This window comes from Leptodactylus fuscus, chromosome 6 (assembly GCF_031893055.1).
Source record: "Leptodactylus fuscus isolate aLepFus1 chromosome 6, aLepFus1.hap2, whole genome shotgun sequence".
In the NCBI taxonomy this organism is placed as follows: Eukaryota; Metazoa; Chordata; class Amphibia; order Anura; family Leptodactylidae; genus Leptodactylus; species Leptodactylus fuscus.
The window spans coordinates 144396868-144417136 of NC_134270.1; the positions used below are offsets into that span (position 1 = coordinate 144396868).

The following is a 20269-nucleotide window of genomic DNA, read 5'->3' on the forward strand; positions in this document are numbered from 1 at the left end:
CTCCACCATGAATTGGTCCAAACTGGGCTGTTTAGAGGCTCCCTCCACCATGAATTGGTCCAAACTGGGGTTTTTAGAGGCTCCCTCCACCATGAATTGGTCCAAACTGGGCTGGTTAGAGGCTCCCTCCACCATGAATTTGCCCAAACTGGGCTGGTTAGAGGCTCCCTCCACCATGAATTTGCCCAAACTGGGCTGGTTAGAGGCTCCCTCCACCATGAATTTGCCCAAACTGGGCTGGTTAGAGGCTCCCTCCACCATGAATTTGCCCAAACTGGGCTGTTTAGAGGCTCCCTCCATCATGAATTGGTCCAAACTGGGGTTTTAGAGGCTCCCTCCACCATGAATTGGTCCAAACTGGGCTGGTTAGAGGCTCCCTCCACCATGAATTGGTCTAAACTGGGCTGGTTAGAGGCTCCCTCCACCATGAATTGGTCCAAACTGGGCTGGTTAGAGGCTCCCTCCACCATGAATTGGTCCAAACTGGGCTGGTTAGAGGCTCCCTCCACCATGAATTGGTCCAAACTGGGCTGGTTAGAGGCTCCCTCCACCATGAATTGGTCCAAACTGGGGTTTTTAGAGGCTCCCTCCACCATGAATTGGTCCAAACTGGGGTTTTTAGAGGCTCCCTCCACCATGAATTTCCCAAAACTTGGCTGTTTAGAGGCTCCCTCCACCATGAATTTGCCCAAACTGGGCTGTTTAGAGGCTCCCTCCATCATGAATTGGTCCAAACTGGGCTGTTTAGAGGCTCCCTCCATCATGAATTGGTCCAAACTGGGCTGTTTAGAGGCTCCCTCCACCATGAATTGGTCCAAACTGGGTTTTTTAGAGGCTCCCTCCACCATGAATTGGTCCAAACTTGGCTGGTTAGAGGCTCCCTCCACCATGAATTGGTCCAAACTGGGCTGGTTAGAGGCTCCCTCCACCATGAATTGGTCCAAACTGGGTTTTTTAGAGGCTCCCTCCACCATGAATTGGTCCAAACTGGGCTGGTTAGAGGCTCCCTCCACCATGAATTGGTCCAAACTGGGCTGGTTAGAGGCTCCCTCCACCATGAATTGGTCCAAACTGGGCTGGTTAGAGGCTCCCTCCACCATGAATTGGTCCAAACTGGGCTGGTTAGAGGCTCCCTCCACCATGAATTGGTCCAAACTGGGGTTTTTAGAGGCTCCCTCCACCATGAATTGGTCCAAACTGGGGTTTTTAGAGGCTCCCTCCACCATGAATTTCCCAAAACTTGGCTGTTTAGAGGCTCCCTCCACCATGAATTTGCCCAAACTGGGCTGTTTAGAGGCTCCCTCCATCATGAATTGGTCCAAACTGGGCTGTTTAGAGGCTCCCTCCATCATGAATTGGTCCAAACTGGGCTGTTTAGAGGCTCCCTCCACCATGAATTGGTCCAAACTGGGTTTTTTAGAGGCTCCCTCCACCATGAATTGGTCCAAACTGGGCTGGTTAGAGGCTCCCTCCACCATGAATTGGTCCAAACTGGGCTGGTTAGAGGCTCCCTCCACCATGAATTGGTCCAAACTGGGTTTTTTAGAGGCTCCCTCCACCATGAATTGGTCCAAACTGGGCTGGTTAGAGGCTCCCTCCACCATGAATTGGTCCAAACTGGGTTTTTTAGAGGCTCCCTCCACCATGAATTGGTCCAAACTGGGCTGTTTAGAGGCTCCCTCCACCATGAATTGGTCCAAACTGGGCTGGTTAGAGGCTCCCTCCACCATGAATTGGTCCAAACTGGGGTTTTTAGAGGCTCCCTCCACCATGAATTGGTCCAAACTGGGGTTTTTAGAGGCTCCCTCCACCATGAATTTGCCCAAACTGGGCTGGTTAGAGGCTCCCTCCACCATGAATTTGCCCAAACTGGGCTGTTTAGAGGCTCCCTCCATCATGAATTGGTCCAAACTGGGCTGTTTAGAGGCTCCCTCCATCATGAATTGGTCCAAACTGGGCTGTTTAGAGGCTCCCTCCACCATGAATTGGTCCAAACTGGGTTTTTTAGAGGCTCCCCCCACCATGAATTGGTCCAAACTGGGCTGGTTAGAGGCTCCCTCCACCATGAATTGGTCCAAACTGGGCTGGTTAGAGGCTCCCTCCACCATGAATTGGTCCAAACTGGGCTGGTTAGAGGCTCCCTCCACCATGAATTGGTCCAAACTGGGTTTTTTAGAGGCTCCCTCCACCATGAATTGGTCCAAACTGGGCTGGTTAGAGGCTCCCTCCACCATGAATTGGTCCAAACTGGGCTGGTTAGAGGCTCCCTCCACCATGAATTTGCCCAAACTGGGCTGTTTAGAGGCTCCCTCCATCATGAATTGGTCCAAACTGGGCTGTTTAGAGGCTCCCTCCATCATGAATTGGTCCAAACTGGGCTGTTTAGAGGCTCCCTCCACCATGAATTGGTCCAAACTGGGGTTTTTAGAGGCTCCCTCCACCATGAATTGGTCCAAACTGGGCTGGTTAGAGGCTCCCTCCACCATGAATTGGTCCAAACTGGGCTGGTTAGAGGCTCCCTCCACCATGAATTGGTCCAAACTGGGGTTTTTAGAGGCTCCCTCCACCATGAATTGGTCCAAACTGGGGTTTTTAGAGGCTCCCTCCACCATGAATTTGCCCAAACTGGGCTGGTTAGAGGCTCCCTCCACCATGAATTTGCCCAAACTGGGCTGTTTAGAGGCTCCCTCCATCATGAATTGGTCCAAACTGGGCTGTTTAGAGGCTCCCTCCATCATGAATTGGTCCAAACTGGGCTGTTTAGAGGCTCCCTCCACCATGAATTGGTCCAAACTGGGTTTTTTAGAGGCTCCCCCCACCATGAATTGGTCCAAACTGGGCTGGTTAGAGGCTCCCTCCACCATGAATTGGTCCAAACTGGGCTGGTTAGAGGCTCCCTCCACCATGAATTGGTCCAAACTGGGCTGGTTAGAGGCTCCCTCCACCATGAATTGGTCCAAACTGGGTTTTTTAGAGGCTCCCTCCACCATGAATTGGTCCAAACTGGGCTGGTTAGAGGCTCCCTCCACCATGAATTGGTCCAAACTGGGCTGGTTAGAGGCTCCCTCCACCATGAATTTGCCCAAACTGGGCTGTTTAGAGGCTCCCTCCATCATGAATTGGTCCAAACTGGGCTGTTTAGAGGCTCCCTCCATCATGAATTGGTCCAAACTGGGCTGTTTAGAGGCTCCCTCCACCATGAATTGGTCCAAACTGGGGTTTTTAGAGGCTCCCTCCACCATGAATTGGTCCAAACTGGGGTTTTTAGAGGCTCCCTCCACCATGAATTGGTCCAAACTGGGGTTTTTAGAGGCTCCCTCCACCATGAATTGGTCCAAACTGGGGTTTTTAGAGGCTCCCTCCACCATGAATTTGCCCAAACTCTGCTGGTTAGAGGCTCAATCCACCCTGATTTTCAAAACAAATGTTGGTGCCAACCTCAACTTACTACAAGGGCCAAATTCACTGCTGGTGACAAGCTCTCCTCACTGCAAGTGCCAAATACACGTTTCAAGGTGTTTTCCTACTGTCAGAGATGTGGTATTGAGTGTGTAAAGTGTGTAGTTGTTAGGCTGTGATGTTGGGGTAATAGAGGGTCTTTGGTGTGTTAGATGCCTCCAGACATGCTTCCCCTGCTGTCCCAGTGTCATTCCAGAGGTGTTGGCATCATTTCCTGTGGTGTCATAGTGGACTTGGTGACCCTCCAGACACGGATTTGGGTTTCCCCCTTAACGAGTATCTGTTCCCCATAGACTATAATGGGGTTCGAAACCCGTTCGAACACACGAACATTGAGCGGCTGTTCGAATCGAATTTCGAACCTCGAACATTTTAGTGTTCGCTCATCTCTAATTATCGTTCCTTTAGCAAACATAGACACGGACTGGAATAGGTTTCCTATGGTGTGACGGGTGGGATGGCCACCCCATGACACACTAGACCTTGTATAAACCAATGACTGTGTAGGTAAGAGTCATCCATAGACAGGTGCGGCTCTGATTCAGCTCAAGTCTTATATAATAAACAAGCAAATCTTACAAGACGTGTGCCAATCATTTTTAGAAAACCATATATATAACAGCAGATCTTGTAGTTAAATCCAAGACAATGATCCCTTTGTAAACATATATTCCAGACGGTCTTCACCTCATTAACCACCTACAGCTGGGTTCAGACATAACATTTTATGGTTGGTATATACAAACAATCATGATTAATCCTATTAATATTATAAATGTGAAAGTTTGTGGGTTTGTGTGTTTGGATGTTTGCATGTTCGGATGTTTGTTCCTCAATCACGGAAAAACCGCTCCACCGATTTGGCTGAAATTTTCCACAAACATAGTTAATACACCCGATTAAATAATAGGCTACTTTTTGTCACAATAGCGCACATACGTTTGTGCCAGGACTCCCACAAAACCCAAACTCACACCACCATCTCTGCAATCTCACACACATTGGACCATAGCAAGCCACAAAATTCATATTGCTCTCTACAGCCTCGCCCCTAACCCCACACAATCACATATACATATACTTTACCACTTTGCCCCTCACCTTAACGATACTCCAGGAGGCTCTCTTTAACGCTCCGGAGCAGCCATGTTTGCCGACCCCCACCGCTCTGACAATCCGCGACACCATCCACCCATGTCAATACCCCTAGGAAGTCTAATAAATGCAAAAAAAAAGTTTAAAAAAAGTAAAAAAATATAAAAAAATAAATAAAAAGGATTAAAAATTCAAATCACCCCCCTTTCCCTAGAACACATAGAAAAGTAGTTAAAAACTGTGAAACACATACATGTTAGGTATCCCCGCGTCCGAAATCGCCCACTCTACAAAGATATACAAATATTTTTCCTGTTCGGTAAACGCCGTAGCGGGAAAAATGGTCAAAAGTGCCAAACCGCCATTTTTTCACTGTTTTGATTCTGATAAAAATTTGAATAAAAAGTGATCAAAGCAATAACATTTCCCGAAAATGGTAGAACTACAAAGTACACCCGGTCCCACAAAAAACGACGCCCTATACATCCCCGTACACGCACGTATAAAAAAGTTACGGCTGTCGGAATATGGCGACTTTTCAAAAAATAATTTTTTAACACAGTTTTGGATTTTTTTTAAGGGGTCAAAATGTAAATAAAACCATATAAATTTGGTCTCCCCGGAATCGTAACGAAACACAGAATACAGGGGACAAGTCATTTTGGTTGCACAGTGAACTCCGTAAAACCAAAGCCCGTAAGAAAGTCGCAGAAATGCATTTTTTCTTCAAATCCACCCCATTCTGAATTTTTTCCCTGCTTCCCAGTACATTCTATAGAATAAATAATGGTGGCATCATGAAGAAAAATCTGTCCCGCAAAAATTAAGACCTCATATGGCTCTGGGAGTGGAGAAATAAAAAAGTTATGGGGTTTAGAAGGAGGGGAGTCAAAAACGAAAATCAAACAATGCCATCGGCGGGAAAAGGTTAACTTCAAATACTTCTGTCCCAAAGTCACTATGTAAAGTTTCTCACAACACCGTATATATAGCAGCTCAAATACAAATTAACTTCAACACAAAAGTCTCACGTATTCTCTGAAACAAGATACAAAGTTACATTTCATATCCCATACCTTATACACACTACGAAAACCTTACCCATGCCTGTATATACCCACTGCTACAATCACCGCAGACGAAGTCGCGGGTACCAGCTAGTTAAGTCATATCCGTGAAAAATTTTCTAAGGCAAGTGTTTTTTTGCAAACAGGATGCAAATAGACCATATTCACATTACTGTCTATGTTTGTAGAGTCACATGGAACAGTGTTGAATAAGGTCATAGGTCGGAATGCAACTGATACATTACATACGATGCTACAATATCTTCATCTTGTGTAGACAAGCCGCTGTCTGGCACTAGCATTAGGATATATTCACATGATGCTATCAAATTGTCAAATCGTGGCAAAATGTAGTGATTTCGGCCCAATTTTGCAAACATTTTTTGGTAATTGTGGCAATAAACTGCAATTTGACTTCATTGGGTAAGGCCAAGGCTGCAGGAAAAAACGCGTCGGCAACACATTGCGGTTCCTCCAGCTGCGCTTTAGACAGAAAGTTCACAGAATTTTCTTCCGTGGACATTCTGTTACAATTATACCCATAGGAAAACAGCTGGAGTTTCTGTAGGTATAATTGACATGCTGCAATTTCCAAAACCACGCCAGTTTTGGAAATCGTGGAGTGCCTGCACCATGGTTTTTACCGCAGAGTGGGCATGGGATTCGCTAGAATCTCATTCACTTTGCCATTACTGTAAAATGCTGTGTTTCTGTCCCATGGGGCCCCAGCCTTAACCCCTTCCCGACATGCGCCGTAATAGTACGGCGCGTGTCGGGTCTGTAATTATGACGACCGCCCGGGAGCCGGGCGGCCGTCATAGCCGCCGGGTGTCTACTGCTTTAAGCAGTAGACAACCGGCTCTAATGCCTCCGATCGGTCCCCGGACCGATCGGAGGCATTAACAGCGGCGCCGGAGGCGCCATTTTCCCGGCGGCGCATGGGCGCCGCCATTTTGGCAGGGATCGCCGGCTCCTGGAGCATGCTCCAGGGCCGACCCCCCGTTGCCATGACAGCCGGGAGCCTTGTTAAAGGCTCCCAGCCGGTCTGCAAATTCTCTCTTTTGCAGGCTGGTGTATACAGCCTGCAAAAGAGATGATGATTTTTTGCAATGCATTGCAATGCATTAGCATTGTAATGCATTGCATTAGTGATCAGACCCCCTGGGGTTCAACACCCCTAGGGGGTCTAATAAATGCAAAAAAAAAATTAAAAAAAAGTAAAAAAAAATAAAAAAAAATATTAAAAATATTAAAAGTTCAAATCACCCCCCTTTCCCTAGAACAAATATAAAAGTAGTTAAAAACTGTGAAACATATACATGTTAGGTATCCCCGCGTCCAAAATCGCCCGCTCTACAAATCTATAAAAATATTTTTCCTGTTCGGTAAACGCCGTAGCAGGAAAAATAGTCAAAAGTGCCAAACCGCCGTTTTTTCACTGTTTTAATTGTGATAAAAATTTGAATAAAAAGTGATCAAAGCAATAACATTTCCCGAAAATGGTAGAACTAAAAAGTACACCCGGCCCCGCAAAAAAAGACGCCCTATACATCCCCGTACACGCACGTATAAAAAAGTTACGGCCGTCGGAATATGGCGACTTTTAGAAAAAAAAATTTATAACACCGTTTTGGAATTTTTTTTAGGGGTCAAAATGTAAATAAAACCATATAAATTTGGTATCCCTGGAACCGTACCGAAACACAGAATATAGGGGACATGTCATTTTGGCTGCACAGTGAACGCCGTAAAACCAAAGCCTGTAAGAAAGTCGCAGAAATGCATTTTTTCTTCAAATCCACCCCATTCTGAATTTTTTTCCTGCTTCCCAGTACATTATTTAGAATAATTAATGGTGGCATCATGAAGAAAAAATTATCCCGCAAAAATTAAGACCTCATATGACTCTGGGAGCGGAGAAATAAAAAAGTTATGGGGTTTAGAAGGAGGGGAGTCAAAAACGAAAAACGAAAATCAAAAAATGCCATCGGCGGGAAGGGGTTAAAAACACTGCGGAAAAAACAGTAAAAATGTGTCTTTTCATTGAGTTTTTGCTTTGTTTTTTCTTCCTCAATCCTACTATTATAAATGTGAAAGTTTGTGTGTTTGTTACTCTTTCACGTAAAAATGACTGAACGGATTTAGATGAAATTTGGCATATAGATAGTTTGTAACCTCGATTAACATATAAGCTACTTTTTATCCCGGTAAATGACATGGCTTCATGACTGTTATGAATTTATGTTCACATACTATATTACACTGCTCTTGCAGCAGCTTATCTCAGGTCTGTTATCTCTCTATGTAAACACTCAGCTAACCCTCAGTCCATTCTGTACATGCATTTGCATATTATCTGATCTACTCCAGGCAGTGCTGACACACAGGATGGGAAAACACTTTCAATCCAAATTGGCAGTTTGACAATTTTAAACATGCCGGCAAAAAAAAAATCTAATTTGTTGCAAAATTCTAAAACAACGAGAGCTATGAAGGAAGCCAAAAGTCAACAGAGTTCTCCTCAAGCGAAGCTGAGGAGGATCATCGACGCCAACAACACGCTCATTATATGGCGTTAAATCGAGCTGCTGAGATGCAAGAACAATTACAGGCATGGTGTGAGGAACAAGTTCAGTGGCAGGATAGCTTGAAAGCTGCCGAAACGCCGGAGCAGGCGGATCATCAATGCCAACAACACGCTCAGCGAGCTGCTGAGATGTCGGAACAATCACAGACACAGCACAAGGAATGAGTTCAGCAGCAGGACAGCTTGAGAGCCACAGAAACGACAGAGCAGGTGAAGTATCGATGACAACAATTTGCTGAATATAGGCAGATCATCGACCCCAACAACACGCAGATGAAGTCGCGGGCAGGGGCTAGTTAAATATATGGGGAAAATCCTTGCAATTCTACACCTAAGATTAAAATGCTGCATTTTTTAAAAACTAGCATGTTTATGAAATCTCAACCTTTCTGTAGCCTATTTTCCACATTGTGTGGATAAGATTAATAAATTCTCCTTAAAATGCTGCATTTCTGCAACGTGGGGCCTTAGGCTACGTTCAGACGACCGAGGTGCAAAATGATCATGAAAACTGCATTTAGGGTGAATTTTCTTTTCACTTTCTATTGAATTCAGTAGTAAAATCATCTTCTAGAATCCAGTAAGCAGCGACATATCACTTCTGCACTCCACCATTCTAGTGTTAAGGAATAGAGATGAGCGAACAGTAAAATGTTCGAGGTTCGATATTCGTTTCGAGTAGCCCCTCAATATTCGACTACTCGAATCGAATATCGGACCCTATTATAGTCTATGGGGGGAAAATGCTTGTTTCAGGGATAGGTAACGTTCGATCAAATTATACCTACCAAGTCCACGAGTGAGGGTCGGGCTGGATCCTCCGAGAAGTCTTCTCCTTTCAGTGTCCCCGCGGCGTCTTCCGGCTCTTCATTCACTCTGCCAGGCATCGGGCTTGGGCAGAGCCGACTGCACATGCCCGCACTACAAGCGGACATGCGCAGTCGGCTCTGCCCAGGCCCAATGCCTGGCAGAGTGAATTCAGAGCCAGAAGACGCCGCGGGGAAGCTGCACGGAGAAGACTTATAAAGGTAGGAGAAGAACCAGTGTTGATTGGCCGACTGTATAGCATTCGGCCAATCAATGCTGGTTCTGCATCGAACTTCTACATTCGAACAGCGAGTGGTACTCGATCGAGTACTACTCGCTTATCTCTATTAAGGAACAAAAGCCTCGTAGTAGAGTTTGTGACTTTTTTAGCTTATTGGCTCAAAAATTTTGCAGGACTTTACATTTTTACACCAAATTTATCAAATACAAATTTTTCTAAATGTTGCAAATCTTGTCTTGATCACACCTCTATAAAAGGAAAGTCTAGAAAGGGGAACAACATCTCAGGACAAAAGTTTTAGGCCTTATTCACTTGTCTGTTGCATTTTTGTTGGAACAAACGTCCGTGAAAAATGGACATAAGCACCCATTTGTATTGTCCATTTTGTATCAAGGCCACGCCCATTTGTCCATTTTTGATGAGTGTTATTAGTTTTTGCATCTCTTTTTAATAGACCATTAAAAAACAACTCATTCATTTTATTTATTTATTTTTTACCCAGCCCAATGATCCTTTATTTTTTTCATTTATGAATTATTAAATTTTGGTTTTAAAAAGGGAAAGTACAAGTACAGAGATAATGCAAAATCATAAATAGTATGGACAGAACAGCAACAGGAGAGCCAGAAAAAACATATGCAGAAACAAAGGTGTACAAATCTAGGAATAGCAGGAATGTAATTAGAAGAAAAACAAGAATACATCAATAAGACTTTGGGGGGGGGGGGACACAAAACAAGAACCACGAGGGAGAGGAGTGGGGAACAAAGAGCATAATGTCATACCATAGTGAGGTAAACAAGAGGGGGCGCGGTATAAGGGGGACAGAAGACCTAAATATCACAAAGAGCCCAAAAGGTATCCCGGAACTTCGAAACCCTATCACACTTCTCCTCATTGTTCAGAAGGGCTATCAAATTCTCAAGAGTTCTAGTTTCTCGAATTCTAGCACGCAGCTCCTCCAAAGATGGAGATCTCCTTCAATGCTTAGCAATGAGACATCCAGCATATGTAAGTGTCACGGAGCAAAGGTATACGTCTTCCTCCGGATGGTCTTTTGAATCAACACGGACACAAGAGGTCGGGAGACAACAGCAATTTATTGTAATCCACAAAGTTAGTAGCCGGCGGCGGTCACATCAACCGTAATAACAATAAGTCCACAGAAGTCACAATCCAATGATAACTTTGGTTCCTTGGTCCTGTAACTAAATCCTGGCTCTCTGCAGAGCTGTGCACAGGCCGGCTAACACATACTAACTCCAGCTACAACTATATACTAAGACTGTTACACCTATATCTGTGGGTGGGAAGGGCTGAGTCACAGATCCTTCCCCCCTCACCTATACCAAGGAGAGCAGACTCCCTGTCTACTATGGACAATGCACCATCCAACATCTTCTTGGAGACACTGATCAGATTATCTCCACCCATTGTCCTCACTGGTCCTCACTAGTTAGAGGTATTTGCATACAATGTGCTAACACACTAGACCCTAATCAGCCAACTACACATTGATGTATACAACAGGTTAGAGAATACATTCCACATGAAATATATATTACACATTGCCTATAGTATAGACTCTAACCATCCCGTGAAAACCCCTCCCCCTCTCAAAACATGTGCATGACACAATTGGCCTACACAGGTAAATTGGGGAATGCACATCAGTCTCTATAGCTCATATGTCCTCCTGCCGGGATAACCCATCTGCGTTCTGGTGTTGGTTCCCTCGGCGGTACTGAATGGTAAAGTTGTAGGGTTGAAGGGCTGGCATCTGGCAGAAAATCCGGTCGATCCATGTTGGCGTCTCTCTGAGCTTGGCTTCGGGTCACTGCTCCCACAAAGTGGCACTGTAGATTTCCAACATCGTTGCCTAACAGAACATCGGCCGGCAGCCCGCTCATCACACCAATTGTGCATCGTTTTGGTCCATAACCATAGTCGAGTTCCACAGTAGCTTTAGGAATACGTTTCTGAGTACCTCCTGCCAACTCGATAGAAAGGCCAGGGCCCTCCTCTAGGGCCTCGGGTCGAACCACTCGGGGGTCTGCTACCGTTAGGAAAGCTCCCGAGTCCCGGAATCCAACAACTGTTCGGCCATCCAGGAGGACCTCCTGCAAGTGCTTCCGCTGAGGGTTTGCGGGATGTGTGGCGAAAGGCTGAATCCCATAGACCCCTGGAGGTGGAACAGATGGGTCATTCATGGAGTCATCTGGAAATGGGGCCAAACTTTCTGTCCTACAGGTGGTTCCCAGGTAGTGAATAGGCCGGGATGCCACGGTGGCCCGTGCCCCCATGTTAACAGGGCAACTAGCTTGCAAATGTCCAGGCCGCCCGCACCCAAAACATCTGCGCTCTAGCATTCTTCCAGTAGGTCGTTGTCTAGGGACAGGGTTGTTCATAGCTGGAGGCCGATGGGCTGGGGCAGGGGTAGAGGGGGAATTGTAATCCTGAGGCCGGGCACGAAAGGTGGGTGGCTGGATGAAGGGTGTCTGGCGGACTGTGGTAGTTTTCCGCTCCTCTGCAAACAACCTCTTCCACTGCGGCTTGATGGTCAGGCCCTCATCTGCAAGGGAAGCAGCTTACTCCACTGTGGCTGGGTTCCGTTCCAGCACCCACTCACGGATCTCAGCGGGGCACTGGGAAAAGAACTGTTCCTTAAGTATGACTTGGAGGACCTTATCGACTGTGACAGCCTCCTCTCCTTCTAGCCAGCGCTTGCATGCTTGCTTCAACTTGTGGGCGAACATGTGGAAGGAGCTTCCCCCATTGTAAGACAAAGAGCGGAACTGAACTCGGTAGGTCTCTGGAGTGACTGCATAATACTTCTGCACCGCTCTTTTAATGGCCTCATAGTCCCGCTGATCACTAGGGTCCATGGCTCTGAGAGCTTCCGCAGCCCCATCTCGTAGGTGCCCCACCAGATACCGGACCCAATCCTTCTCTGGGACTTCCATCAGGTGGCACTGGTGTTCGAAGTCCTGAAAATATCCATCAACATCCCCAGCCGCTTCATCAAAGGTCTTGAAGTGTTTATGGGAGACATATGGTGGTTCTCTCACTGTTGGGCTGGGGGTCGACGTTTGATTATAATTCCGCGTAGTTATCTCAGCCATTCGCATTTCATGCGCCATTCTTTCCTTTTCATGCGCCATTCTCTGTTCCTCCTTCTCCGTTTCCTGAGCCCTCTGTAATGCTCTACTCCTTTGCTCTGCAGTTGCTCCTAGCCCCAGCACTGCCAATTCCTCCTCATACAAAACAACCCATCTGCTCTTTTGGGTCTGTACCTGCCACTCCCGTATCTCTACTGTCTCCTGGGGGCAGCCCTCCTCATGGTCGCTTTGCAGGGTCATCTCCTCCAGTGCCTCGATCAGTTGATCTTTCGTTCTTCCCTGGTAACTCAGGTTTAGTTCCCGGGCCCTTACTTGTAGACTTGCCATAGTCCAGTTCCTGTATTCTGAGGTTGTGGCTCCATTAATCGCTGGGCTTCTGTAGTCCATCTCGCTGTCCGCTGTTGATCCCACTGCTGCCACCAGTTGTCACGGAGCAAAGGTATACGTCTTCCTCCGGATGGTCTTTTGAATCAACACGGACACAAGAGGTCGGGAGACAACAGCAATTTATTGTAATCCACAAAGTTAGTAGCCGGCGGCGGTCACATCAACCGTAATAACAATAAGTCCACAGAAGTCACAATCCAATGATAACTTTGGTTCCTTGGTCCTGTAACTAAATCCTGGCTCTCTGCAGAGCTGTGCACAGGCCGGCTAACACATACTAACTCCAGCTACAACTATATACTAAGACTGTTACACCTATATCTGTGGGTGGGAAGGGCTGAGTCACAGATCCTTCCCCCCTCACCTATACCAAGGAGAGCAGACTCCCTGTCTACTATGGACAATGCACCATCCAACATCTTCTTGGAGACACTGATCAGATTATCTCCACCCATTGTCCTCACTGGTCCTCACTAGTTAGAGGTATTTGCATACAATGTGATAACACACTAGACCCTAATCAGCCAACTACACATTGATGTATACAACAGGTTAGAGAATACATTCCACATGAAATATATATTACACATTGCCTATAGTATAGACTCTAACCATCCCGTGACAGTAAGGATATAAATGAGGTGGTGTAGTGAATGTTTACGTAAATGTTCATACAGTATATTAGGCGAGTAGGTCTTAGGAAGCAGTGGGAGACAAGCCTCCAAGTCTCGCTCAATTAGGGTCTGGACGTGCCGATGGTAAGGATGAAGGACAGAGCACGACCAAAATAAATGGAACATGTTGGCCGGATGGGGACCACACCGTCAGCAGTTATCTGGTACAGCTGCATTAAAGGAATGGAGCAGTGCTGGGGTGCGGTACCAATGCATCAACGTATTGTAGAAATTTGTTCTAAAAGTGACACAGCGAGAGGTCTTGTTTGTCCATCAGTAAATTATGGTCCATGACAAGTCTGATATAGGCTCTCCCCCTTGAGCATATAGGGATGGGTAGGTAGTGTCTCTGGTCGGGTCTGAAAGATTCCTATAGATGTCTGATATAAAACCTGCGGTGGAGCAGTCGGATTTGCAAATTTCAAAACAAGTTGGAAGAGGCGCCTTCATAACCTTAAAAATTGAGTTCATTACGTGAGAAATTTCGAAATAGGGAAGTTCACTAGAATGGGGGAAGGAGGGCCTAGATTGGAGGTCACCGACAGGAGCAGGAAGCAGTTGCGACAATCTACAATGTCCACAAAGAGGAATAAGTCTGCTTTCATCCTTAGGTACGAGACCACCACTGTATGGTTTAGAAAGGCTGTCATAGAGAAGGATGGGGAGGACAAAAAGAACCGAGTGGCACAGGTGCGCCAAAGTTGCCTTGGGATCCAAAAGTGTGCCCGCAAGGGGATTATGGGGATTCATCTAGAGGAAGGAGCCAGGGTGGCAGGGAACTAGTCACAACTTTTCGATCTCCATCCATTTGGAATAGACCAGAAGTGTGGACCAAGCAGAGACCCTTTACAACGCCAGCATTTCTGCAGGTATAATGGACATGCTGCCATTTTCAAAAACATGGGTGTAGACGGGATTAGCCAGAATCCCATCCACTTTGCAGGTAATGTAAAATGCTGCATTTTCGCAACATGGGGTCCCAGTCTAAAGGTAAACTAGCCTTTTCCTTTTTGTATGAACCCAGCACCCGTCTTACGTAACCATAGGTGTTCATGGGTACATGGCTGGAATAAGCAGACCACAAAGAGGTGAGCTCTTTGTTTTTTTAAGCTGAGTTCACATAAGGTTTTTTGGACTGGATTTTGACACGGAGGCCGCCTCAGAATCCAGTACAAAAAACGCCTCCCGCAGCTAGCCATGACTGGATGCTGCTGCAGTGCAGTGCACCGGCATCCAGTCGTGGCATTCTGCTCTGGACTAAATCCAAATGAAAGGGCCTAGGTGGGAGGGAGTGTCACGCCGTGGTGGATTCAGCTGCAGAATCCGCGGCAAGATAGGGCAGCTCGCTTCTTTTTTCTGCAAGTGGGAAAACAACGCTAGTGAAAAAAAGAAGTTAACGGCTCCCATTGAAGCCAATGGGAGGCGTTTTTTAGAGCCAGATTCTGAGGCGGATTCCGTGTCAAAATCCGGTCCAAAAAACCCCATGTGAACACAGCCTTAGGCCAGATCTTGCTGCAGGTTTTTGCAATGCAAAGCTAGAAATCCAGTGTAGCTGCAGGAGTAGAGATGAGCGAACACTATTCGAAACAGCCGTTTCGAATAGCACGCTTCCATAGAAATGAATGGACGTAGCCGGCACGCGGGGGGTTAAGCGGTCAGCCACCGGCAAAGTTCGCTTCCATTCATTTCTATGGGAGTGTGCTATTCGAAGCGGCTGTTTCGAATAGTGTTCGCTCCTCTGTATGCAGGAATAAGGCCGGGGCCCCAGAGGATGTAAACGCCGCAATTTGCCCGTGGCGAGAAAAATCGCGGCGTTTTATAGTGCAAGCAAAGGGGATGGGATTCATGCAAATCCCATGCCCACTTTGCGGAAAAAAACGCAGTGCGGACACGCTGCGATTTGCAAAGCCGTTGCGGCTTTGCAAATCACAGCATGTCAATTATATCTACGGAAACGCCGGCGGCAGGAAAAATATAATATTGCGTCATTTTACCATCCACAAAGTGCTGCAACCCGACAGTTGACAGACTTCCAACCATACTGAATTTCTGTGCGACTACACTTGCTATCCTTCATTTCAGATAGCAGCCATTTTTGACAGGTAAAAGGTAAGATAAATTGGGCAGATTCTGTGTTATATTATGTACATTAGCATACCTCCCAACCGTCCCGATTTCCGCGGGACAGTCACGATTTGGGTGACATGTCCCGCGGTCCCGGTTGGAGGGAGATATGTCCCGATTTCAACTCAGATCTGCGTCCAGAGGACGCAGATCTGAGTTGAACACATCTGAGGCTGAAGCAAGGAGCTGACACAGGTCAGCTCCTCACTTCGCCGCTGCCCGCCTCTCTCCCTGACACACGCGGCTGAAGCTGCTCGCGTGCTCGCTTCGCCGCTGCGTCTCTCTCTCTCGCTGACACACGCGGCTGAAGCGAGGAGCTGACCTGTGTCAGCTCCTCGCTTCGCTGCTGCCGCCGGCTCCCGGCTTGTAGACGCGATGTACGAGCCAGGAGCCGGCGGCAGCATGTGTCAGCGTGAGAGCATGTGTCAGCGAGAGAGAGAGACGCAGAGGCGAAGCGAGCACGCGAGCAGCTTCAGCCGCGTGTGTCAGGGAGAGAGGCGGGCAGCGGCGAAGCGAGGAGCTGACCTGTGTCAGCTCCTTGCTTCAGCCGCATGTGTCAGCGAGAGAGGCGGGCAGAGAGCGGCGAGGGAGCGGAGGAGAAGGTAAGTTTAATGTGGAGGTGGAACGTGAATCTGGGGGCAGATGAAGGAGAGGACGGCATGGCACTGGGGGCAGAGATGGAGAGGACATGAATCTGGGGGCAGAGATGGGGGACATGAATCTGGGGGCAGAGATGGAGGGACAGGAATCTGGGGGCAGAGATGGGGGACATGAATCTGGGGGCAGAGATGTGGGACATGAATCTGGGGGCAGAGATGGAGGGACAGGAATCTGGGGGCAGAGATGGAGGGACAGGAATCTGGGGGCAGAGATGGGGGGACATGAATCTGGGGGCAGAGATGTGGGACATGAATCTGGGGGCAGAGATGGAGGGGACATGAATCTGGGGGCAGAGATGGAGGGACATGAATCTGTAGACAGAGATGGGGGGACATGAATCTGGGGGCAGAGATGGAGGGACATGAATCTGGGGGCAGAGATGGAGGGACATGAATCTGGGGGCAGAGATAGAGTGGACATGAAACTGGGGGCAGAGATGGGGGACATGAATCTGGGGGCAGAGATGGAGAGGACATGAATCTGAGGGCAGAGATGGGGACATGAATCTGGGGGCAGAGATGGGAGACATGAATCTGGGGGCAGAGATGGAGAGGACATGAATCTGGGGGCAGAGATGGAGGGACATGAATCTGGGGGCAGAGATGGAGGGACATGAATCTGGGGGCAGAGATGGAGGGACATGAATCTGGGGGCAGAGATGTGGGACATGAATCTGGGGGCAGAGATGGAGGGACATGAATCTGGGGGCAGAGATGGAGGGACATGAATCTGGGGGCAGAGATGGAGGGACATGAATCTGGGGGCAGAGATGTGGGACATGAATCTGGGGGCAGAGATGTGGGGACATGAATCTGGGGGCAGAGATGGAGAGGACATGAATCTGGGGGCAGAGATGTGGGGACATGAATCTGGGGGCAGAGATGGAGAGGACATGAATCTGGGGGCAGAGATGGAGGGACATGAATCTGGGGGCAGAGATGGAGAGGACATGAATCTGGGGTCATAGATGTGGGACATGAATCTGGGGGCAGAGATGGAGAGGACATGAATCTGGGGGCAGAGATGGAGGGACATGAATCTGGGGGCAGAGATGGAAGAGGGACATGAAACTGGGGGCAGATGAAGGGTGTATATGAAACTGGGGGAGAGATAGAGGGGGGACATATAATTTATGGGTGACTGTAGGAGGATTATACTGTGTGCGGGCACATGAAAAATTAACGAGTGGGCGGGGTCAACACAAAAATGGGCGGGGCTAAATTTGCTGCGGCGCGCTATGCGTGCCGCACATTTTGTCCCTCTTTCGGTTCTTCAAAAGTTGGGAGGTATGCATTAGTTTTCTGGCGTACAAGGTATAAAAGGTTGCAATTTTTTAGGCAAATTGGCAAAAAAAATGTGACTTTTTTTTTAACTTTTGCACCACCTTCACCACTTCTCCGAAAAGAGTGCATAGCGAGGGCGGGGAGGGGGTGAGACCATCGGTCCCACCAGATTTGTGATCATGTATGCTAGAAATCTGGCATACTGTAAAGGTTGTGGGAACGGTACGTCATCTCATAGCTGGTAAACATTTCCATTCCAGGTGCCCGGTCCGGCAGAGGGTGCGTGTCATTTATGAGGCGCCATCCATTAACTCTAGGGGTATTCATGTGCCCTAATGTGTTTCATGTGTAAAAATTACAACAAAAACCATGGGAAACAACCTGAGCTATTCCAGGTATGATATATAATGCACACCTGTAATATGTAAACACATATATTACACTTCTGCACTACTAGGGCTTCTGTCCAATGACTTGTGTGTACATTTCCCAGATGGGTAATGGATTACATATGTCGGCAGTTCTGTCCTCTCATCTACAAGCACATTTATTTTCCATGCAAAGTCTGAGAGAAAATATCTCCATGAGAGGCAATACAATACAGGCCTACAGGAAATCTACAGGCCTTGTATTCTGTATATCCACCTGGTAAGAAACCTCTCAGGGCAGAAGTGTTACTAGCGTCACCTCTCCATCGTTCTGTATTTGTACTGTAAATACATATGGCAGTGACGCATTTAGTTCATCCGAGGCAACTCGCCATTTATTCAGTTTTATTAAAAACCAAACAATTTAGAATATACAGGTCTAACCTTGTCCGTGACGAATTGATTGGCCCATCTCCAGTACAAGGGGTCTGATGTCTGGAGTGCAATGCTCATATATAGAAATTATGGGCTGGGGTCCACTGTCTTGTGGGTTGTGTCAGCATTGGGGACTTTTTCTATTAATTTCTTTTATATGAAATTTTTTCAGTCCAATTTCATACACACATATGTTAGAGCCGTTTTCATAAAAAAATCTTCACAGAAAAATAGCATATCAGTATAATTTTGTAGTGTGAAAGGAAACCAAAGGAAAGCCACATCATTTATTTTTGGTTTGGACAAGGCCTACGTTTTGCTTTTTTTCACCCCAGTTTTCTGAGGCCTGGTTCACATCTATGTCGGTAATAGGGTAATTCGGAATACCAAACGCATTGACAAGCGGGGAGCAGTGAAAGCTATAGACTATAATGGGTTCCGTGTGCTTTCTGCACGGTCTCCGCATGGAACACGTGAACAGAAAGAGTAGATCACAATATATAGTCAATGGGGTCCGTGTGCTTTCGCTGCACACTGCTTGATAATTTTGGCAGTTTGGCAATCCGTTCGGGGGGCAGAACCCGTTTGTGGGGGTCCCCATGCGGACTTCCCGACGCAAATGTGAACCAGGCCTGAGATTCATAACTTTTTTATTCTTCCATTGACATACCCATATGACAGCTTGACAAGTTTTTGAAATTGCAAGGTGTAGATGGGATTCACTAGAATCCTGTTCATCTTGCAGTGACCTCCGCAACCAAACCGCAGCGTTTACGCCACATTGGGCCCTGGCCATAAAGTAGTTTTTGCATATTGTTACTGTTGTACAATTATAAAATCATTTTTGTGTTTTTGCATCACCATATTCTAAGAGCCATAACGTTTTAATTTCCCAATTGATCAAGCTACGGTATGTATGGGGTTTATTTCTTGTGGGATAAGCTGTAGTTCCCATTTGTACTCTTTTGGGTTGTATTCAACTTTTTGAGACCTTCGTATTCCATTTTTTGGGACGCAAGATTAACAAAAATATTCATGATTGTGTTTTTTATTTTTCTTACAGTGTTCATTGTGTGAATGAAATAACATGATAGCTTTTTAGTGCGGGTTGTTTCAGCTTTACCAATTATGTACCGGCTTGTTTATTGACTGCAGCATGTAAAGGATTGGAGTTATCGGAGGGCACTGTCATTGTACCCGCATGATCAATGGCAAGTATATTCATCATATAGCATGAACCGCCCTTTGCTCATGACAAATATATTCATCATAGAGCAGGAAGGGGTTAAGATGGGAGCATTGTGCATCGGACTTCACATCAACAAACTGGAACAGACAAACATATGCCAAAAATTTACACATGCCAAAAAAAACTGCTGATTTTGGAAATTGCAGCATGTCCGCATGGCGGTTTTTACTGGTGAGTGGACATGGGATTCACTAGGTTCAGAGGTTTTTACATTTAGTCCATTAAGTACAGGTCTTGTACATCTCCAACTGCCCCTTGGAAATGAATAGACCGGGGGGCAATTTCCAACCCCCATTCTTATGATCGGTGAAGGTCCCACCTGGTAAATCCCAATAAATCTGCAAAATGTCCACAAGAGAGGGAAAAAATTGCTGAAGTGGGAAAACCCTTAAAATACTGAGGACCTAACTTTATTATTAGTATTATTATTATTATATGGGTTATCAATAATCATATCGATGAGGGTTGGAGACCATACACCCCTGCCGATTAGATGTTCAGTGTTCACCAGAGGGGCTTGGGCGTGTGCCATTTATACTTCAAGGAACAGTGACGTCACATTCATCACCTGTTTGCTCCTCAGTCCCATTCAAGCAAATGGGACTGAGCCACAATCCCAAGCACAAGTTCCCTTAAAACATGCATAGACATATAATGTACCACATCTGCCCTGCAGGAGGCATCAGTCAGTTTTAGGAGCCATTTGGTACATGC

General features: G+C 46.7%; 1 protein-coding gene across 1 annotated transcript in view; it reads right to left on the reverse strand.

Annotated features, from left to right (window-relative positions):
• Window positions 1–20269, reverse strand: part of RPRD1B (regulation of nuclear pre-mRNA domain containing 1B) — a 382003-nt gene that overhangs the window by 260395 nt on the left and 101339 nt on the right. The gene's annotated exons all lie outside the window — the stretch shown is intronic.